We start from the raw sequence: 21094 nt of genomic DNA on the forward strand, positions 1-21094 counted from the left end.
CTGTTTGGGGCCCCAAAGCAAAACCACCCTCCATGCACCTCTGAGGCAGGAACCCCCAGACCTGGAGCTCCAAGACTCCACCGCCTTCCTTGGCCGGGGAAGCGAAAACTCTGCTTCCTTCCAAGGCTTAGCGGCAGCAGCAAATAAAAAACACCAGTGATTCCTCAGTAAATTACCCTGCCTCACAGGAAGTACTACTCTCTTTGTCTTACAGATGAGAGAACAGGTAATACACAGTCAGTGAGTTGATGGGAACCCAAGCCTCCCACCTGAATCACGTCAGGACAATGACCCAGTATTCTTATTCCTCAAAATAACAGTGACAGCTAAACAGCCTCTAGTCCATGGGGGCCACTCAGTCCCCAGACAGGACTAAGCACTTCCTGTGAGATTAACATTCCCATTTTATAGGTCCATAAACTGAGGCTCAGGGACAGACAATAAGTCCTTCCCAGGGTTTCCCTTTCATGAAGGAGACCCCCAGAAAATTCCCCATCTCTCAGCAGAGATTAGTCAATGAGGGGAACAGACAGAATCCATAGGGCTCCAGTCAAATTCGTCCCTCCTGCCTGGTTTAGAGAGGTCACATTTGGGAAGGGAAAGATCTGCAAGCTTCCGCCAACATCCTACTCCAGTCCCCAGTGACTCAGTTGAGGACATTAACCCCAGAGCCTTTCTGTGCTCCAGACAGAAGGAGGACAGCACTTGGCAGTAATGTTGAGACCCTATCGACAGATAGGAATGAGGAGGATCCAGCAAGTTTTAGAGCATCTTCCAACCAAAAAGTCCATGATTTTATGACTCTGAGATTCTAGAATAAGTACATCCCCATCAAAAACACTTTACTGAATCATACTAACATCAGCCATTTGCTTTTGACATTAACCAGAGTGAGAACTTGAGAACTACCTAACATTGAACATTGACCTTGAATTTCCTGGGCAGCTGCTGCCTCCCAGAACCCACTCGCCCACCATCAGCCCCTCTGCCCTGTGTGTCCAGCCGAAGAACGGAGCTTAATACCTACCCTGACCACGCCTCTGTGTTGTGAATGGGAAAATAGTTAATCATGGGGAGAACCCTTAGAAAATCTAAAAGCCACCTAGAGATGAATACAAGTGCCATTCACATGACCATGGGCAGCAGTTAATGGAGTCCATGCTGACACTGACAGCTGTGCACACTCACAATGGTGGCACCGGGATTCCCAAAAAGGGACATTCCCAAAGAGGACCTTTGCCCACCGAATTTCCCTTTTGCTGTGTAGCCAGTCCCCTCTCTGGGCCCGGATTTCAAATCCCACTTTTGCCACGGTGGACATGCTGTGTGACCTTGAGTAAATCATCCAACGTCTGTCAGCCACAATTCTTTTCTCTATAAGATAGAAATTAAAATAAGTGACTTTTTTTGGAACCTTCCTATGGATCAGGCCCTGTGCTGACATCTATATGAGTTGCTTCACAATCCTCACGAATACTGAAAAGACAGAGATGGATTTATTATTTATTTATTATGCCCATTTTTTCAGACATGAAAAGTGAGGCTCAGAAGAAAAAGTAACCTGCCCAAAACATGAATAGACACTTCTCTAAAGAAGACATCCAGATGGCCAACAGACACATGAAAAGATGCTCAATGTCGCTCCTCATCGGGGAAATACAAATCAAAACCATACTGAGATACCACCTCACGCCAGTCAGAGTGGCCAAAATGAACAAATCAGGAGACTACAGATGCTGAAGAGGATGTGGAGAAACGGGAACCCCCTTGCACTGTTGGTGGGAATGCAAACTGGTGCAGTCGCTCTGGAAAACAGTGTGGAGGTTCCTCAAAAAATTAAAAATAGACCTACCCCATGACCCAGTAATAGCACTGCTAGGAATTTACCCAAGGGATACAGGAGTGCTGATGCACAGGGGCACTTGTACCCCAATGTTTATAGCAGCACCTTCAACAATAGCCAAATTATGGAAAGAGTCTAAATGTCCATCAACTGAGGAATGGAGAAAGAAATTGTGGTTTATATACACAATGGAATACTACGTGGCAATGAGAAAGAATGAAATATGGCCTTTTGTAGCAACGTGGATGGAACTGGAGGGTATTATGCTAAGTGAAATAAGTCACACAGAGAAAGACAGATACCATATGTTTTCACTCTTATGTGATCCTGAGAAACTTAACAGAAGGCCATGGGGGAGGGGAAGGGGGGAAAAAGTTACAGAGAGGGAGAGAGCCAAACCATAAGAGACTCTTAAAAATTGAGAATAAACTGAGGGTTGATGGAGGTGGGAGGGAGAGGAGGGCAGGTGATGGGCACTGAGGAGGGCACCTGTTGGGATGAGCACTGGGTGTTGTATGGAAACCAATTTGACAATAAATTTCATTAAAAAAAGAAAAAACGAAAAAATTAAAACAAGAAAAAAAGAAAAAGTAACCTGTCCACAGCTACACAGCTACTGAGCGATGGTGGGGATTTGAACCCAGGCCTGTGTGGCCGCAGAGGCATGGCACAGAAAACATGTGTGGAAAAGGGCTGGCTCTACCATGCCCCCGCTGTCCTCCATACACCCCCAACACACTCTCTGACTCAGTTCTGGGTCTGCCGCATCCTGTATTGGGAGCCTCCTCAGGCCCCTCCCGAGAGCTGAAGGCTCTGCCCCAGGCTCGCAGCTCTGATGTCCCTCCGAAGGGGAAGGCCCCACCCCCAAAACCACAGAGCCCCCACCCCCTTCCTCCCTGAGGTCTGTTGGCCAGGGGCCCAGTGCCTGTGCCTTCAGGCCTCAGTGATGAGCCCTATCGGTTTTGGCCAGTAGCCCCTTGCCACCTGGTGCCAGGAGGACCCCTTTCTCCGCTGAAGAGCTCCTCTGGGCACAAGTCCTGCCCCACCCACCCGGGCTTCAGAGCTCAGGTTATAAAAGTTGTGTCTTTCTGGGAGGCTGGAGACGAGGCCAGGGAGATTCCGGGCCGTCCTGTTATTGGAGAGGTAAGGACAAGGAGGGCACTTCTCAAATGTTTCTTGAGCACCTACAATAATGTGCAGAGGCGCACAGATTCTAGTGGTTCGAATCCACGCTCTGCCACCTGTGTGACCTTGGGGTGATTCATTTTTCCTCTCCGAGCCTCAGTTTTGTCATCTGTACATTGGACTTGCTATCAGTGATCCCAGACCATGTGGTGAGGACTCGGGGATGTAATGAAGCTCTCTTTACAAAGTCCTTGGCATGGTGCCTGCCCCTTGGTAACAACTCAACTAGAATTTGGGGCTGGTAGGGATGATTGAAGGCAAGAGTTGGAGAGAGCTGGAAGACAGTGTAATGTGTGAAGGGCAGGAAGGGAGGGGAGACCCGACTTGGGTGAACTGATTGAGAAAAGTGCCCACGTAGAGGCTGACTAAACTCTGGTGGGCTGAATAGAGGGGAGGGCGAGCGGGGGGGGGGGGGGGGTGTTTCACATCAGCCTGGAAGCAAAATACGAATAGCTAATGCCGTGAGTACAAATTTTCCAGCCCCAAACCCGCATACGCAAGGGAACGAATGTGTTTTTTATTATTCAGTGTAATCGTGGTTTGAAGCTCCTATGCCCCCAAGCAACCAAAAACTGACTGCTGCTAATTCAAGGCATCGCTGGGATTTTCTCAGCTACTTCAGAGCAGGCTCAGTGCCTTGGCAGGGGGGGCAGTGTCTACCCTCTGGGTGGCTCCTTCATTGGCGTGGCATGGCAGGGTATGGTGGTGGCGCCTCGGCGGGCCTGCCTACACTGGATATGTCTGCATCCCAGCCAGTCCCTGCCTGGCAGCTCCAGAGGCTGCATCTCCTGGTGGCACACGGTAGCCCACCCAGAGCGCCCCCTGCCTGCGGGCTCTGGGGTCCCAAATCTGCCCTTTGGCCACCAGGCAGGGCCAAAGTTCACCTGTTACAAACACACTGGTTGAAATATTGAAATATTTCCCTGTTATCTGGTGAGGAACTGTGGCTTCAAGCCCCTCCCCCCGCTGCCCACCCCAGCCAGTATAAGACCTCCCGCAGGACCCTCATCCCCTCAAGATCCAGAAATCTCCATGGTTCAAAGGGAGTGCTCCATCTTCTAACATCTCACAATGTCACCCGGCCACGTGAACAGCTGTTGAGCACACTGCTTGCCAAGTGCTTTGCACATATTGTTGAGTGTATTCCTCACAACAACCTATGTTTATCCCCATTCCACAGATGAGAACACTGAGGCACAGAGAGGTCCAGTAAGTTGCTCAGGGTCACACAGTCAGGAAGTAGCAGAGCCTGGATTTGAAGGCGGTCCACACGATGGGGAAGGGCACTCCAGGAAGAAGAAAACAAAAGCACTAGTGTGAGGTGGTGAGAAGTGCAGGGTGTGTTCAAGGACTAGCGGATCTGGAACAAGGGGGAAAGACAAGGAAAGGGAAGCTGGAGAGAGGTTCCAAGGGAGACAGGGCTGGGAGACCCTAGACAATGGGTCCCCAGTGCAGACATGGAGGTGGCCACTGGGGTTTCCAGTTCTATATCCACAGGTCCTGACTGGGAGGATGCTGCTGTTCTGGGGGTCACTGCTATGCTGGGGGCTGCTGCCCCAGGCTCAAGGGGAGGCCCGGCATCAGATCCTCCTGCGAATCAGCAAGGATCAGCTGAAAACAGGTAAAATTTAAGGGGTGGGCTTTGGGAGGCAAGAGCTCAGGGAAGGGCGGGGGTGGGAGATGGTACCACCATCTAGCCTCCCCATGGCCAGCAGCAGAATTTGCCTTCCTTCACCCAGACCTGACCTCATCCTTCCCCTGCTCTAACACTTGCTGTGGCTCTCTCATGCCTCAGGAGAAGCTCCAAGCTCCTCATCTTGGCATTCAAGATTCTGCATCCCCAACCTCTTCCGCTGCCACCTGTCCTGACCACCCCCATAGACTTCACAGCCTCCTTCCCTTCCTGGGCTATTTCTTCTATCTACAATTCTCTTTCCCTCCTTCCCCACATGCTGAATTCTGACTCATCCTGTAAGGCAAAAGCTCTAACAGTCCCTCTGATGGGAATCCCGCCCCCACACCCCCCAGTTTCCCCAGGCAGAAGGAGTCTCTTTCCTCTGGGCTCCCAAAACCCTTTGGTGAAACCTCATCTATGGCATTTTCCTGATGTATGACACTTATCCTGTCTATGTGTCTGTCTCTCTCCCTCTTGACCATGAGCTCCTTACTGCCCATCCACCTCCTCCCCTACTTACCGCCGTCTATCCTCACCCATCTTTTGGTTTCATAAATTCACTAGACTCCTTACCACCTCAGGGCCTTTGCACAAGCTGTTCCCTCAGCCTACATTGCTCTCCTCCTAGACCTTGCAATAATGGATTCCTTCACTTCGTTCAGGTCTCAGCTCAAATGCCTCCTCCTCAAGGAGGCTTTCCTTGACCACTCTGTCTAAAATAGACCTTCATTCACCCCAGTCATGCTCCAACTCTACTCCGTTGTTTTTTTTTTTTTTCTTTGTAGCACTTACTTTCAAAAATTGCCTTGTTTGCTTATCTGAGCATTTGGCTGTTGTCTATCTCTCCCACTAGAATGTATACTAGAATGCACACTGCTCCTGTTCCCTGAACCCAGAGAGAGTGCACACTTAATAAGTACTTGCTGCTAGGGGCACCTAGCTGGGTCAGTTGGTGAAGTGTGCGACTCTTGATCTCAGGGTTGTGAGATCAAGCCCCACGCTGAGTGTAGTGGTTACTTAAAAATAAAAAATTCTAAAAAAAAAAAAAAAAAAAAGAAAAGAAAAAAGTAAGCACTTGCTGCTAAATGACCATCTCAATTTTTTTTTAATGCTTATTTATTTTGAGAGAAGAGAGACAGACCGACAGAGTGCGAGTGGGGAAGGGGCAGCGAGAGGGAGCCGCAGAATCCAAAGCAGCCTCCAGGCTCTGAGCCGTCAGCACAGAGCCGGATATGGGGCTCGAACTCACCCACTGTGAGATCATGACCTGAGCCGGAGTCGGACGCTCAACAGACTGAGCCACCCAGGCGCCCCTTTTTTATAAATTTTTTTAATGCTTATTTATTTTGAGAGAGACAGACTGACAGAGTGCGAGTGGGGAAGAGCTAAATGACCATTGAATCACTGGCTCTGAGCAGATGCTGGTGGGCATTTGCTGAATGACTGAATGAAGGGTGAGCCCCACCTTGAGAAGGGGCTTGTCTCCTCAGACATTTCAGGCCTGTTCTCGGAGCACCACATCTTGGACCGCGTGGCCGGGATTCCTGTGACGGGGGCTGCAGGTGAAGGCGTCACCATCCTGGACCACCTGCCCTTTGTAAGAGAAGGCCTCTCCAAGAAGAGCAGTGGGCTTGATCTGTCACTGGTCGGGGACCTGCTCTCGGGGAAGCGCCTCCCACTGCTGGAGAAGCTGCTCCAGGTGGGCGGGTGAGTCCGCAGAAGCTGCCTCTGGCCTTTCTTCCCCCTTCAGCCTCCGCCCCTGAGCCATAATGTTCTCCTGTATCAAGAAGAGGACTGGGCAGGTGGGAGGCCCGGAGGCTCCCTATAGCCTGGAAAATGCATAGCAAGTGCACCTTTATTGTTCTAAATCTCTCCAAGCTACTTAGAATCGTCCAAAGCAGGGTCTAAATCAAGGATCTCACCTAGCAGCCCTCCAGACCCCCACATTCAGCCTACACCTGGGTACTGCAAATTTGCATGGTGGTTTTTTTTAAATATCTTAACTTTAAAAAGTTAAAAATGTTGTAATGAATTGCCAATATTTAAAAATCAAGAGGGTTTTAATCAAAATCAAGGTTTTCTGATTGTATGGTTAGTTAGGACTGCTGTAACAAAGGACCACAAGCTGTGGCTTAAACAACAGGAATTTGTTGTGTCACAGTCCTGGAGGCTGGAAGTCCAAACTGAAGGTGTGGACACAGCTGCTTCCTTCTAAGGGTCGTGAGGATCTCTTTTCCACGCCTCTCTTCCAGTCTGGGTGGTTTGCTGACGATTCCAGTGGGCACCAGATGAGTCACTAACTTGTATCTGATGTTTAAAAAGTACTCTGGGCCCTTCTCAGCTCAGGGAGATGCTGGGACCTGATGTCACTGAGGGGAGAAGAAGGCTCATGTCCTCCCTCCTGAATGCTCAGCAGGGCAGATGGTCCCTCAGTGGATGGTGGCGAGATCACCTGCCATCTTGCTTTCTGAGTCTTGCCTGCTTGCTTCCCTTTTGCAGGTTGCTTATACTTGAACTCAGGCAGCCTCACTGCATATAGACAGCCCCTCCACTGCATTCTCCCCATTTTGTAGAGGGTGATACTGAGGCCCACAGAAAGGAAGAGACTCAACCAGGTCTTCAAGATGTGGAGGCTGGAACTACAGCCCCATTGTTCTCCAGCTGGACTGGGATCGGGGACGGGGGTGTCCCAAACCTGCTCCTGCTCCTCCTGGGGTCCATCCCTATTCCAGCCAACCCAGATACACACACTCTACAGAACCACAGCGGTCTTAGCAGACCACACCAACACCCCCCAAACCTCTCACAGGTTGGTCATAGAAGATGCCGTAGGACCAGAGATCACCCTGCAAATCCTGAGCGACAGCCTGCTGCAGGTCACGTTGCGAACCAAACTGTACCTCTCGCTCCAGCAGTAAGTACACCGGGCACTTCCTCCCCACCCCCCTCAGTGCCAGGCAGGCCAACCCCTCATTGCTATGACTCAAGAGGCAGCCATGCAGGGCTAGCAAAGGCCTCCTGCCTCTGCCGCCATAAGCCTCATAATAATCCTTTCCACCCGGGCTTGTTTCAAAGCCATTTTCACTGATGGGGAAACTGAGGCACAGAGTGGCAGAGGGACCGACCCAGGATAACACAGTGAGTCAGAAGCAGAGACCGAAATAAGACCCTTGGACTGCCAAGTCAGGGAATATGTGTCCCATCTGAGTAAAATGCAGATGCATTGACAGCATGATCTGAGGAGGGTCTGATTCAAGCCCCGCCACCCTCACCTCCAGAGTATGGCATAACTGCACTCCACTCCTACTCACCATCTAAGCAACTTGAGCAAGGGCATCTGTTCCCTGGGCCTCAGTTTCCTCATCTACAAGACGGGTATGATCAAGTATGCTCCTACCCTTGGCTGTTGTGAGTGTTCACTGCCAACCTGAGAGCTCGGATATCTCACTAAGGTGTGGGTGATCATGCCGACCTGGGGTTGCAAACCGTGGGCAACAGAGGGAGTGCTACGGGTGGTATCTGCATGTGAAACAAATATTCCTTTTTTTTTTTCCAGAGAGAGAGAGAGCACAGGAGAGAGGGAGAGGGGCAGAGTAAGAGAGAGAGAAAAAGAGAGAGACAGAGAGAGAGACAGAGAGAGAGAGAGAGAGAGAGAGAGAGAATCCCAAGCAGTCTCCACACTGTCAGGGCAGAGCCAGACATGGGGCTCGATCCCACAACCCTGGGATCATGACCTGAGCCAAAATCTAGAATCAGATGCTCAGCTGACTCAGCCACCCAGGATCCCCAAAACAAATATTCTTAAAAGCCCCTTAGGAATATGTCCACTGTTGGTTTTCTTTAAAATATGGCCTTCTTGGTCTACCTTCCCTTTTTAATAGAGAAGTGAGCACAGAGGAATGTTTCTTTGGTAGAGAAGTGGGCACAGAGAAATATTTCTCCCCTATACAATAAACGTATCATCGCCCTTGTAGTGATGTGCAGTAAAAACACAACCTAACTCTTGGCCTCGTGGGGACTGTAGCACTTGGAGCACCTGTGGCCCATGTCAAGGTCACCTTCAGCCCCAGGTGATTGTCCTGCTGGCTGGTGTTTTCGAATCTTTCAGGTTTTCCGAAGTGAGAGATCCATATGTTTAATGACGTCTCCTAGTTTTTCATTGGAGCCCCGCAGGCAGCAGCAGGCCACCAGCCTGTGACTTCTGGCCTCCACGTCAGGTGGTGGCTTGGCACCTGCCTAGACCTGCTGCCCCTACAGGATACTGCGGCTCAAAGTCATCAAGAACATCCGCATTGGGATACGGCTGGAACAGATGGGGAACGAGACCAAGGTGGCCTTCGAGGAGTGCCACACCCCACCAGGATACCTCAGCATCAAGGTTCTGGAGCAGTGAGTACCTGCCCACACCTGCACTACCACTGGCCAGAAGGGAGTGCCAGGACTTCCCGCCCTTCATGCAGACTCCCTGTGGGGGCTGCTTTTCCCCAGCCTAGTTCTCTGGGTGACCAAGGGCATCAGGGACAGGGTCATCTGCAAGGCTCCGAGCTGCACACACCATCCATCAGCATTTCCTCTCTCCACACTGAATGTCATGGCTGAGAGCGGGCATCCAACCAGGTCAAACCTCAGCTTGGCTGCTTCCTAACTCGGGGACCCTGAACAAGCTATATGACTTTTAGAGCCTGTTTCCTCACCAGTAAAATGAAACTGTCCACAGAATCCACCCAGCAGGGGGTGGGGGTGAGGAAAAAATGAGCTGATCTATGTGCTGAGGTAACCTTAGCACAAAACCACCTCCTCCAGGAAGTTTTCCATGACTCTCCCTCCTCAAAAATCCCAGAGACCTTTATCAGAGAGGAAATGAAGAGACAGAAGCAGAGAGGGACAATAAGGAAAAAGTAAACACAAGGAAGTCATGGAGATAGAAAGCAAGAAGGCAAGAGAGGGATAAAACAGAAAAAGAAAGGGTGGGGTTGGGGAAGGAGAAGAGAGACACCAAGTGGGGAAGGAGGCAGCCACTCTATGTTACACTCCATGTTACACAAGCCCATCGGCCCTGCCCTGGATTCCCACCTCTGGCCTCAGTCTCCCCTTCCATGGTGTCTCAGATCCCACCTGCTCTCCCCCACCACTAGAATGGACCCCCTCCTGGCAAACGGAGCTCTGGAGTTGGTGACGAGTACCCTAGATAAGGCACTGCCCTTCCTCCTACAGAAGATAGTAAGTTGTTCGCCCTCGTCTGCCTCCTGGGAGAGGGGTGTGACCTCAGAAAGAGCCTCTCAACTTGACAAGGACCCCATCGTGCCTTCCCTGCAGGTGTGCCCTCTGGCCACGACCCTGCTCAACTCACTGCTGGAAGGCCTGCTACACCTCACTCTGCGTACGTAGAGTGGCCGAGAAAGCGGCTTAACTTCCATCCCCCTAACTGTGTGCCAGGAACCGTTCTGGGCTCTGAGAACAGGACAGGAAACCAAACAAAGCCTAGCTGCAGGGAGCCTACTTTTCAGTGGGGGAGAAAAAGGGCACTGTGCCTCATGACCTGGGCAATTCATTTTCCCCCGGAGCCTCAGTTTCCCAACCTGTAAAGTGGGACTAATCCCAGACCCACAGAGTGGACTGCTGCAATAATACATATAACCCGGCACAAAGTTACCGCTCAATAAATGTTCATTGTTACAAGAGGCACAGGCCTAGCCCACAAGAACTTAAAGCTGAGCAGAGGGGCGCCTGGGTGGCTCAGTCGGTTAAGCGTCCGACTTCGGCTCAGGTCACGATCTCACGGTATGTGAGTTCGAGCCCCGCGTCGGGCTCTGTGCTGACTGCTCAGAGCCTGGAGCCTGTTTCAGATTCTGTGTCTCCCTCTCTCTGACCCTCCCCTGTTCAGGCTCTGTCTCTCTCTGTCTCAAAAATAAATAAACGTTAAAAAAAAAAAAATTAAGAAAGTACGCTGATCAATTGAACTTCATCAAATTAAAAAAAAAACTTAAAAAAAAAAAAAAAAGCTGAGCAGAGAAGTTCAATTTCTGCCTGCTTCACTGCCTCTCCACACCGTTTCACCCTCCCGCAGGGCAAGCGGGGTCCTACTTTCATTTTCCCATTGCAGCCCCGACCATCTCAAGCCCAGAAGACTTCCAGTACTATGTCACCACCACGGAGTTCACGGAGGAGGCCATCCTGATGAAAGTCCAGGCGAGCCAGCACCCTGGCTAGGGCAGACCCTCCTGGGACACCCACTGGTCTAGGGGAGGATGGGCAAAGAGGAAAGTGAGATGGCCTTCTCTGGATGGGAGGCATACAGAGAGGCCACAGGTAAGGGTGGTAGGCAAAAGAGGAGAAGGAGAGGGAAGGAGGGAGAAAGAAGGGGAGAGCTGGTGGACCCCTGCCCTCGGGAGCTTGTGCTGAGGCCCACTTGAACCCTGGAGAGCAAGAGAGGCCACGAGGCTACAGGTGCTGTGAGCGGGGATGAGACTCCAACAAAAGGGTAAGTGGGGTAGTTCGTGGGTGCAGAATTATATGCAACACCCAGCTCGGTTTCCCTCAGATGGGGAAACCGAGGCCCAGAAAAGGGCCTGTCAGAGGTAGGTCAGGTGGACAGGAAGGATTTGAGTGGATAGGAAGGAGGTGCTGTTAACAAAGGCACAGAGAAGGGAATGGGGTCGGAAGAGGGAGAAGCGAAAAATAGGAGCTCGTGTGTTCAAAATGTAGCTCTACCTACCGTCTGTAGGACATTGAGTAAGTCATTTCACCCCTCTGGGCTTCAGTTTCCCCACCTGTCTAATGGGAACAGTAATAGTTCCCATCTCACGGCACCGCTGTAAGGTCGAAATGAGATTGTGCACATAAGTGTTCGGCACTGCCTAGCACATAGTGAGCCTGTGGTATCGGTTATAGCTATAATCGGTTGTTGGTCAGAGAAGCTGCTCGCACTGAATTTCTCCTTCCTCCTTCCTTTTTCTGAAGCTTGTGACGCCCTGCAGCCCAGGCCAGAGACCCCGAAGGCCTGACCACCTGACCCCCCAACCCCTTCCAAAATTAGCCCAAGGCAGCATGGCAGACCTCGCTTTTGGGCTAGAAGTCTACAATGACATCCTGTCCTGCCTCTACACCAGCAAGGAGATCCACGTGGACCCCCAGGACTCCAAAGTGAGTGCTCAAGAAAGGGGAGTATATAACTTTATTGCTTTGCTTTTCACATGAAGAAACCAAGATCCAGCTGGCAGAAGTGCCTTTCTGAGGGACCTAGGTAAGTCACTTCCTCTCTCTGGACCTCCCTGGAGAACTCCTCTTCAGCCCTCAGAACCCAGCATGGAAATCCCCTCCTCTAGGAAGACTTCCTTGAACACCCAGGTCCCTTTATTGCTCCTCTCTTCATAACACTTATCCATTCACTCATGCCACAAATCGCTCTTGAAGGCCTACTATGTGCTAGGCCCTGTGCACCCAGCGTCCCTGGCCTTATAAAGCTCAAAGTCAAGTGGGAGAATAGAAACTGAACAAGAAAACAGTCAGATAAATAAAATAATTTATCTTGTTTATAACAAGAGCACTGGGTCAGCAAGCGACTAGTGGAAATGACAGGGCTACCCTGGACACTCTAGTCAGTAAAGACATCTATGAGGAGGTGGCCCGAATGGTGACAAGGAGGCATACACATAGAGATCTGCAATAAGAGCAAATTGCCAGGGTCAATGAGGAGAACAATGAGGGGGAAATCCAGATACATCACTGCTTAAAAGCCCCAAGCAGCAAATCAGCACACTCTGAATAACATCCAGTCTCTTCTCTGCAACCCCCTGCCCATTTCTCCAGCTCTGTCCCCTTACCTACTCCACTCCAACCACACTGGCTGAGCTGGTGCCCACCTCAGGGCCTTTGCACCTGCTGGGCTCACTGCCTGGAACATTCTTCCTTCCACTGTTGGCCTCAGTGCAAATGTCATCTCCTCAGAGAGCCCCTCCTCGACCACCACATCTAAATATGCAGAATAGGCCTTCCCCCTCCTCGCCCCACTTCCCCTCTCTTTCTGTGCTTTTGCCTTCAAAACGCTGATCACACTGGGCATGTGTATGAGTAAAGTTACATATGCAAGGTCATATGTTGACAAATACACACACATGTGTTTATTTATTTAACTTTGTGTGTGCACTGCCTCCCCCACTCGAGGACACAGACTACAGATGGTGAACATGTCTACAGCATGCAGTGGGTGCTCCATAAACACTGAAACACAAAACCCTAAGATCTGTGTCTAGAAGAGATCTAATGCTACTGCTCCATTTTTTTACATGAGGAAACCAGGGCCCAGATAGGGAAAGAGACTTGCCCAAGATGACCCAGCAGTGGGATCAGGAGTAGAGCCAGGTGTCCCCATGCTGGGGAGACAGTTGTAAGTGAGCACTGAGACAATTGTAGGTGAGCATTGTAATTCCATGCCCGCAGGAATTCTTACCCCAGTGGGCAAGGGTACATATGCAAGGGTGCGCTTTGTAGCTTCACTTGGGATAGGGCAAAAAATAAAGTTAACCTAGGTGTTCATCAATGACAAATTGGTAAAAAGGAGTCTGGTTATGGTCATACAGGGTGGAATACTATGCAGCTGTCAAAAAGAATGGCGTTGGTGGAATGCAAACTGGGGCAGCCACTCTGGAAAACAGTATGGAGGTTCTTCAAAAAATTAAAACTAGAACTACCCTATGACCCAGCAATTGCACTACTAGGTATTTATCCAAAGAATACAGTGTGCCGTTTCGAAGGGGCACATGCACTCCAATGTTTATAGCAGTGCTGCTGACAATAGCCAAAGTATGGAAAGGGCCCAAGTGTCCATCGACAGATGAATGGTTAAAGAAGATGTGGTATATATATATACAATGGAGTATTACTCGGCAATCAAAAAGGATGAAATCTTGCCATTTGCAACTACGTGAATAGAACCAGAGGTATTATGCTAAGCAAAATCAGTCAGTCAGAAAAAGACAAATATCCTATGACTTCACTCATATGTGGAATTTAAGATACAAAACAGATGAACACAAGGGAAAGGGAGCAAAAATAATATAAAAACAGGAGGGGAGACAAAACATAAGAGACTCTTAAATATAGAGAACAAATTGAAGGTTGCTGGAGGGGTTGTGGGGGGGGATGGGCTAAATGGGCAAGGGGCATTAAGGAACACACTTGTTGGGATGAGCCTTGGGTGTTATACGTAGCGGATGAATCACTATTCTATTCCTGAAATCATTATTGCACTATATGCTAACTAACTTAGATGTAAATTAAAAAATAAAAATACAAGTAAAGAATTCAGGGGGAAAAAAAGAATGGGGTTGGTTCTATATGTACTGATACTGAGAGAAAAAAAAATGAGGCGCAGGACTGCATGGTGAGAATATTCTCTACTATGCATGTTTATATGTGTGTAGAAAACAGGATGTACTCCCAAATGCCAACACTGGTTACCCCTGAAAATAGGATTTGGAGGAAAAGGGGAAGAGGTGTTGGTGTAGACTTGTCCCCTTTATACGTTTTTGTACTGCTTTCCATCATGATTTATGATTTTCAGGAACCAATGGAGTATGGCTAGATGGATAGAAATATAATGAAGCAAGTATAGGAAAATGTTAACTGAAGAATCTAGGTGATAAGTATACAAATGTTGAAATTCTTTCAACTCTGCTGCATGTGCGGAAATTTTCACAGTAAAACATGGAAAGGGAAAATCACTGAAACAATAAAGTTAACCTTTCCGGATAAATCATGGTGAGAAACCAGGTGGAAGTCTCCTCCGATGTCAACGTCGACTACGTAGTGCATTCAGCTGGAAGCAATTACACCTCACTGAACCCCAATGACACCCCTGAAACTGCTCAGAACAGAGCTACGGGATTCTAAAGGCCAACACGCGGTTTGCCCTTTTTCCAGGCTGCCGACCTCATTGAACTGTTGTCACTGAGAGAGCTGGAGCGGGAGCCCAAGGTGGGTGTGTCACCAGCTTCCCCTCCCGCACCAGGGCCAGGATCTCAGGAAAGAGTCTGGGATGGGGGCAGGATTGGGCCACGTAAGCATGTTCCATTTGGCCAGAGTTTCCTACTGTGGACTCTAAAAACCACTGCACCTATTCCACTGGTGCTGTGAGGGTTGGGGGGGTTGGTTCAAGTAAGGCACTTAGCTCATCGCCCCGCCCAGGTGCCCATGGCCAGGAGGCTGGCGTTATGACTCACTACTGAACGGGCCCCTGCCCCTGCCAAGGCAGCCAGATGTGCACACAGAGACAACAGCGAGCAGTGACTATGTGCCAGGCTCCTCCACCTGCGTCAACATAATCCTCAGCTTCCCCGCACTTCAGCCCATTTTCCTATGTGAGCAAACTGAGGCACAGAAAGGTGAATCCAGTTGCTCAAGCTCATATCACTCAGTCAGTGGCAGAAGCAGGATTTGAAGCCAGTCCTGGACTCCAAAATCCATGCTCAGTGTCCCTTCTCCAAAGGCTCTTAGAACATGGCATCGGATGAACAAACAGTAATAGAAAACAACAGCATTACTAGGTGCTGGGCTCTATTCTAAGTACTCCACATGAATGAATTCATCTAATCCCCACAACAACCTTGTGGAGTAGGAATGATTATTCTCATTTACCAACTAGGAAAACAGAGAGATTAAGAGACTTGTCTCAGGCCACACAGCTTACAAGCGGTGGAGCTGGGATTCTTGCTCCAACATTTATGTTCTTACCTGCCATGCACGCCCAGGGAGCAGAGGATGTAATCTCACCTTAACGGAGCTCAAGGAGGTTAAGTAAACTTCCCAAGGTCAAGGTCATGCAGCAAGTTGCTGCAGAGCTAGAATGAAACTTCAGACACCCTGGCTCCTAAGACGATCTTGTTCCCATTCTTCCAAGCCGGGAACTAAGGAACTCCATTCTCTGTACCTGCCTGCACCTTTTCTGCTTTAACCTCATTCAGACTTCCAAGCAGTCCAGAGGAACTGTGAGACTGACCATCAGTACCCCCGACCCTCCCACCGTCCACATTGATGGCCACACAGCCACCGTCACCCAGCCGGGCTCGCTGGTCCTGCTGGGTACCAGCAACACCTCCTCTGTCTCACTTTCCTGGGTGAGTAAGCCTTGAAATTATTTGTTCCTCAGGGGGCCTGGGTCCACTTGGGGGCCCCTCCGGGACCGGGTGACTGAGGCAGCTGCAAAACTCACCATTGTGTTGCCTGCTAATATTCGATCGGTCCACACCCAAATAGATGCACCTGTTGTCAAAACATTACAATTAACACTTGCTCCCCTGTGTGGCTTCCAGTGCTCCCCAAAGACCTCCTCAACAACTAAAGGGTTTTGCCTCCAATACCTTCTGCTCAGTGCCTTGTAGGTAGTTGTTAAGTCTTCTGCCTTCCCTGGACATGGCTGCCTCGAAAGCCCTTGTCTGCAAAACCAGGAGAAAGATCAGAAAAACAGTTCATAAGAGGCTAAACATATCTGTGTTGTCTACTCTATTTCTGGGGAAACACAGCTTCCCCCAAAGTTTCAACTTCTCTCTTCTGAGCCCCCTTGGGATTCCTATTTCCCATTCCACAGACCTTAAAATTGGGAAGGTACCTCAGACATATGGGGGGTGGGGGACCCCCCCCCCCCAATAGGCAAGCCCAGCAGCATCCAGTACACACACAGGACCCTAGAATCTTAGTTGGCATGACTCTGTGGTCAAGAAATTTGTCATCTCTGACTGGTAGTGAGAAGAACTATTTCCGGTCTATAAGGTGACTGTGTGACTTACGAAGGCCAATAGACACCCCCTCAAAACCAAGGAGTCCTCTGGCTTCCAGCAACAGTGACTCAATGGCCAAATGACTCATTGCAAAAGGCTTTCCCTTCCCTGGGCTGAGCCTCCCTGCGTTGTGCCCAGCCCCAGCCTCCCCTGGCCTCCAGGAAGACCTGACACCATGAGTGCCCTCTCCCACAGCACCACCCACACACATGGTCTGAACACACATGACCAGCATCTGGGGCAGCAGGGAAAGGACCAGTGAGAGGGGCCAGCCCTGGACAAGCATTCACGGGAGTCGGGGTGAAGGGTATCCCTCTGGCTGGAACATAATTTCCTCTCCTCTTCTGACCTAATTTCAACTCCCATAGAATCTCCTTTCAAAGGCTGTGTTTTCCTCGAGAAATCAGGAATTAAAACTCCAGTTCACTCCAAGCAGGTAATGTTTTTTTGGTTTTGCATGTTCAGAAGAAATAAGAATGACTGGCAGAGAAGTAGGCGGGGGTGGCGGGGGTGGTCAAGGGGTGCATTTCCATGCCTGCTGTCAGCATACGGAGTAGTGGATAAGAGGGAGGGAGGAAAAGAGGGAGGGGGTGTTGTAACTGGAGCTCACTGACCACTGCACCCCCAAGCAGCTGCCGTGATCTGAAAGGGTGATCTCTTTTCTCTGGTAGCACCACAGTCACCCTGGGCCCTTATCCCGCCGGCCTTGCAAAGCAGGTGAGTCTCTCCTAAACTTTGGCCTCTCCATGGTCCTGAAGGACCCATCAGCAGGCCCAGAAAAAGGCCCTGAGTCACTGATGTAGGAAGTTGAAAGCCTCACTCACTTTCTATCACTGATCTCATCTTGCCCTGGAGTCCCCACACCCCCTGGGGTCAGGGGAGCCCCCAGAACTTAAACTTGTCCACTTCATTCTTTCAAACACTTAACAAATACCTACTGAGCACCTATGATGTGCCCAGACTTGACTTAGGTACTTGGGATATGTCAGTGAACAAAGCAAAGGACCCTGCCCTCATGGAACGTACATTCTAGCAGGGTGAGGTCAGATAAGAAGCAATGAGCACAGTAAAACTGTAGACTATGTACGCAAGTGATCATACCGTGGAAAAGAAAAAGTAGGAAGAGGGGATGTGCATCAGGAGTGCAGGTGAAGGTAAAACTAAAAAGGAAGGTTGGGGAAGGCCTCACTGAGAAGGTAAGTGTTTGAGAAAAGACTGGAGGAGGTGAGGGAGAGCGCTGTGGGGACATGGCAAAGAGGGGCCCCAAGGCCCCAAAGCAGAGAGGGGTGTGCCCCTGGTTCAGGGAACAACGAGGGGGCCAGGGTAGCTGGATCAGAGGGATTGAGGGGAGGTTGTAGAGTGAGTAGAGCCTACTAGTGGGAAGCTGGCTCTTCCAGAGTGAGATAAAAGCTGATGGAACACAGAAGGAGCAGTCTGGAGGGGCCTGGAGTGGAGGCAGGTAGGCCATCGAGCAGGCTGGTAGAACAATGCAGAGGCTTGATGAGGCAGGTGGCAGCCAGGGGAGTGGCCGGGTGCAGGACATATTCCCGATAGGACTTCCTGCTGGAATAGATGTGGGAAAGGACTGAGAGAGGTATCCAGGATGATGCCCAGATTTTTAAGGGCACCTCCTCCTCTATAGGATGAAAACAGCCTCCTTTGGGAGAACATTCCGTTTGCACCCCCAACATGGCTGTGTGTCTCCTCTCTGGGTTTCTACTCCCCTGGGATTCCCAGCATAGCATCCTGAGCCACCTGTGCCACCTGGGTCCCCATGTAGCAGTGAGGGGTTTCTGCTATAGTGTGACGTGTCTGGGCCCTCCCTAGCCTTGGGGCACTGGTTCCACCATCCTTCACTTCCACAAGACTGTGAACCTCATGGGCCAGCCCTTAATGGGGGAAGGCTGCAAGATGGAAAAACAACAAAATGAAAGGGCTGAACATGTATCGGGAAACACTTCAGAATGATTAGCCCTGCTATATTAGGCCTTGCTCTGGCCTTACTTGCATAGAATCCCAGCCTTGAAAGGTCCTGAAGATCATCCTCCCAGGTCAGGGATCCCTTCTGTGACATCATCAGAGGACAGTTATCCAGACCAGGGCTGCTGTGTATGGTTGCACAGGTTGTGCAGTGTACAAGCCACCCACATCATAGATAATTATGAATATGTTTATAACAGTGTCCCAATACATGGGGAAAGAGTCTTAAAGAAAGGGAGTCCTTTTCCAATCTCTCCAAATGGGTTGGAGCAGCTCTGATCAACCTCTTGAACTGCATGAACATCCCTAGTAACAGGAGGTTTGCTATCTCAGTGAGACAATTCCTGCCCCATCACCAGACAGGTCTCAGCATTGGAGAGCTCCTCCTTGGACGGACCCAAAGTGGGTACCTGTGAAGCTCTGGCCGTGGGTTTCCTCTGGCTCAACCTATTTCCTCTTCCCCTGGGCTACCCTGCAGAGATATGAAGACAGTCCCAGTGACCTAGGGTGAGGGTAACTCTTTCTCAGGCCCCTCAACTTTCCCTAGGCCCTTCACTATCTGGTCATCTGGCCCCAGTGCCCTTTAAAAATGGAGTCCCCTGGACTACTCCTGATCTCTTGTGGGCACCTGTACACTGGAGGTGCCCCATTCCCATGGTCAGAATCTGCCAGCCCAGCCGAAGTGACCTTCCTGTTTCTTTTTCATCTGTTGTAGGAAAAACGTATGGAGGCCTTTCTCTTAGAGCTTCTGAACAGGGTATTTTTGCCCCATCACAACGGTGAGCCCCACTGGGTTTCTTCTCATGCCCATACACCATGCGGCCTGGAGCTGCATCACCTGTGTCTAGAACTCTGCACAGACAGCTGGGTTCTGCTTGTCCCCTGGGGTTGGCTAAGAACTGTGCTTGGGCAAGGCAGATGGAGGCAGGGTAGAGACTGAAATTTGGAGTGTGGCCAATGGGGGTGCTGGAAAGGGCCCGGGTGTGCTCCCCCCCATTCTCTGCCAGCTAGTGTACCTTGCGTGGACCCTGCTAGTACATGCAAGGTAACCAGTTCGGACCTTACGCACTTCTGAGAAATCACCCGGCTCAGCCTCCTTTTTTGCATTTGGGTTCAGTACAATAAAATGACTTTCCCAAGGTCACACAGCAAGTCTCTGGCAGAGCTGAGCCCAGAACTCTGGCATTTCATCTCCTTTCCATGGGCTTCTCTCTATGCTCCAACTTGAGGAGTTATGTCAGAACTCCAGAGTGAGGCTAGAGGGCGAGGCTAGAGGAGCTCAAATCCTGGCTGGGCTGAAGGGTTTCGTATCATTCTGTGACCTGTGATAGCCAGGGAAAGTTCTGGGCATAAAGTGGGTAAATCTGTGCTCAAGAAGGGAGACCTATTAGAGGTGAGGAACAGCGGTGATGAAAGGCCCGGCAAGGCAGGCAGAAAAAGGGTCCGGGTGGGCAAGGATGCAACCTCACCTAGCCAGTGCCTACCACCAGCAGTTCATTCAATAAGTGTATCTTCGTCCTGGACCAAAGAGACCTATGGCGAGCATCAAGATGACCCAGGAGCTAAGTCTGGTTCAAGAAGCCTACATAGTCTTGCAGAGTCTGAACATCCAGGCCTTGTGTGTGGCACAATGCCAGGGGTGCCATTCACACTGGGGTCCCGTCCAAACCTGCCCCACAAGGCAAAAAGGAGCAGGGCCAAACCCACTCAGGAAATACAGGAAAACTGGCTGCAAGAAGCAGCCTGAGGATAAGAGAATTGGCAGAGGAGAGATTCACAAAAGCCTGTGCTGCAGTCAGGATCATCTGGTCCCAACACAGACAGGATTGAAATGAGGAGGCGTCCAGAGGCTGGGAGCTGGGAGGCTGATGAGAAGGCATCTGCAGATCAGGGAACAGAAAGGACACCAGAGGCACCTGTCCCTCCTCCTCCATCCTGCTCCGCACCTAACTGGGCTCGAATACACATTGGGCCAGCAAGGGCCCCAGAGTGATGATGGGGGGCTGGGATGAGATAAGGGCTGGTCAGTGCAAAGGAGGGGGCAGGAGGGGCCCACACCAGGCTCTCAAGTCAGAAACTCAGAAACTCAACAGGCCAAATGGTTAGTTCTTTGAAACTCAATTTGCAAAATTCTCCAACTTCACCATTTACCAACTTACCAAAAACTTACTCTAAGGACTACCTTTCATATATTTAATAAATGAGTATATTCATGAATATTTTCTTTGATATATTTAATGGATATTTTCTTATCATACAACCAAATCCCTAGTGTTTTAAGGTTGATTTTTCAGTTTTTACTGACTTGTTTCTAACCTTTTTCTGAGACATTTTCTGTTTCTGCCAACATTTTAGCATTTTTAGGAGGACAAACCTTGTTTCAGCAATGTTCCTCAATTAAACAAGAATGAAATTCACTAAGACGTTCCTAAGATGCCTTCAACAAACCGCACATTCCTTAAAATGCTGCTAAGAAGCCTATCTTCACAAGAATGTGTTCATAGTTCCTGAATATATTCTAGAAGAAATTCTCTCAAGATAGATTTTTAATGAATGGGTAGAAAAGCTGTTTAGGGACCCGGTTTTCTAGAGTGGGGTTGCCTGAGAGAGGATGATGTCCCCTGAGGAAGGAGAGGA

At 50.0% G+C, this 21094-nt stretch overlaps 1 protein-coding gene across 4 annotated transcripts in view; it reads right to left on the reverse strand.

The window, feature by feature from the left end:
• CDK5RAP1 (CDK5 regulatory subunit associated protein 1) overlaps positions 1 to 21094 on the reverse strand; it is a 230485-nt gene that overhangs the window by 132560 nt on the left and 76831 nt on the right. For all 4 annotated transcript variants that reach the window (XR_009248947.1, XR_009248946.1, XR_009248945.1 and 1 more), the window contains exons 15-16: positions 16061 to 16135; positions 15913 to 15962 (exon numbers count right to left, since the gene is read on the reverse strand). The gene's annotated coding sequence lies outside the window, so the exon portion shown is untranslated. The remainder of the gene's footprint in view (positions 1 to 15912; positions 15963 to 16060; positions 16136 to 21094) is intronic.

Source organism: Neofelis nebulosa, chromosome 9 (assembly GCF_028018385.1).
Source record: "Neofelis nebulosa isolate mNeoNeb1 chromosome 9, mNeoNeb1.pri, whole genome shotgun sequence".
NCBI lineage: Eukaryota > Metazoa > Chordata > Mammalia > Carnivora > Felidae > Neofelis > Neofelis nebulosa.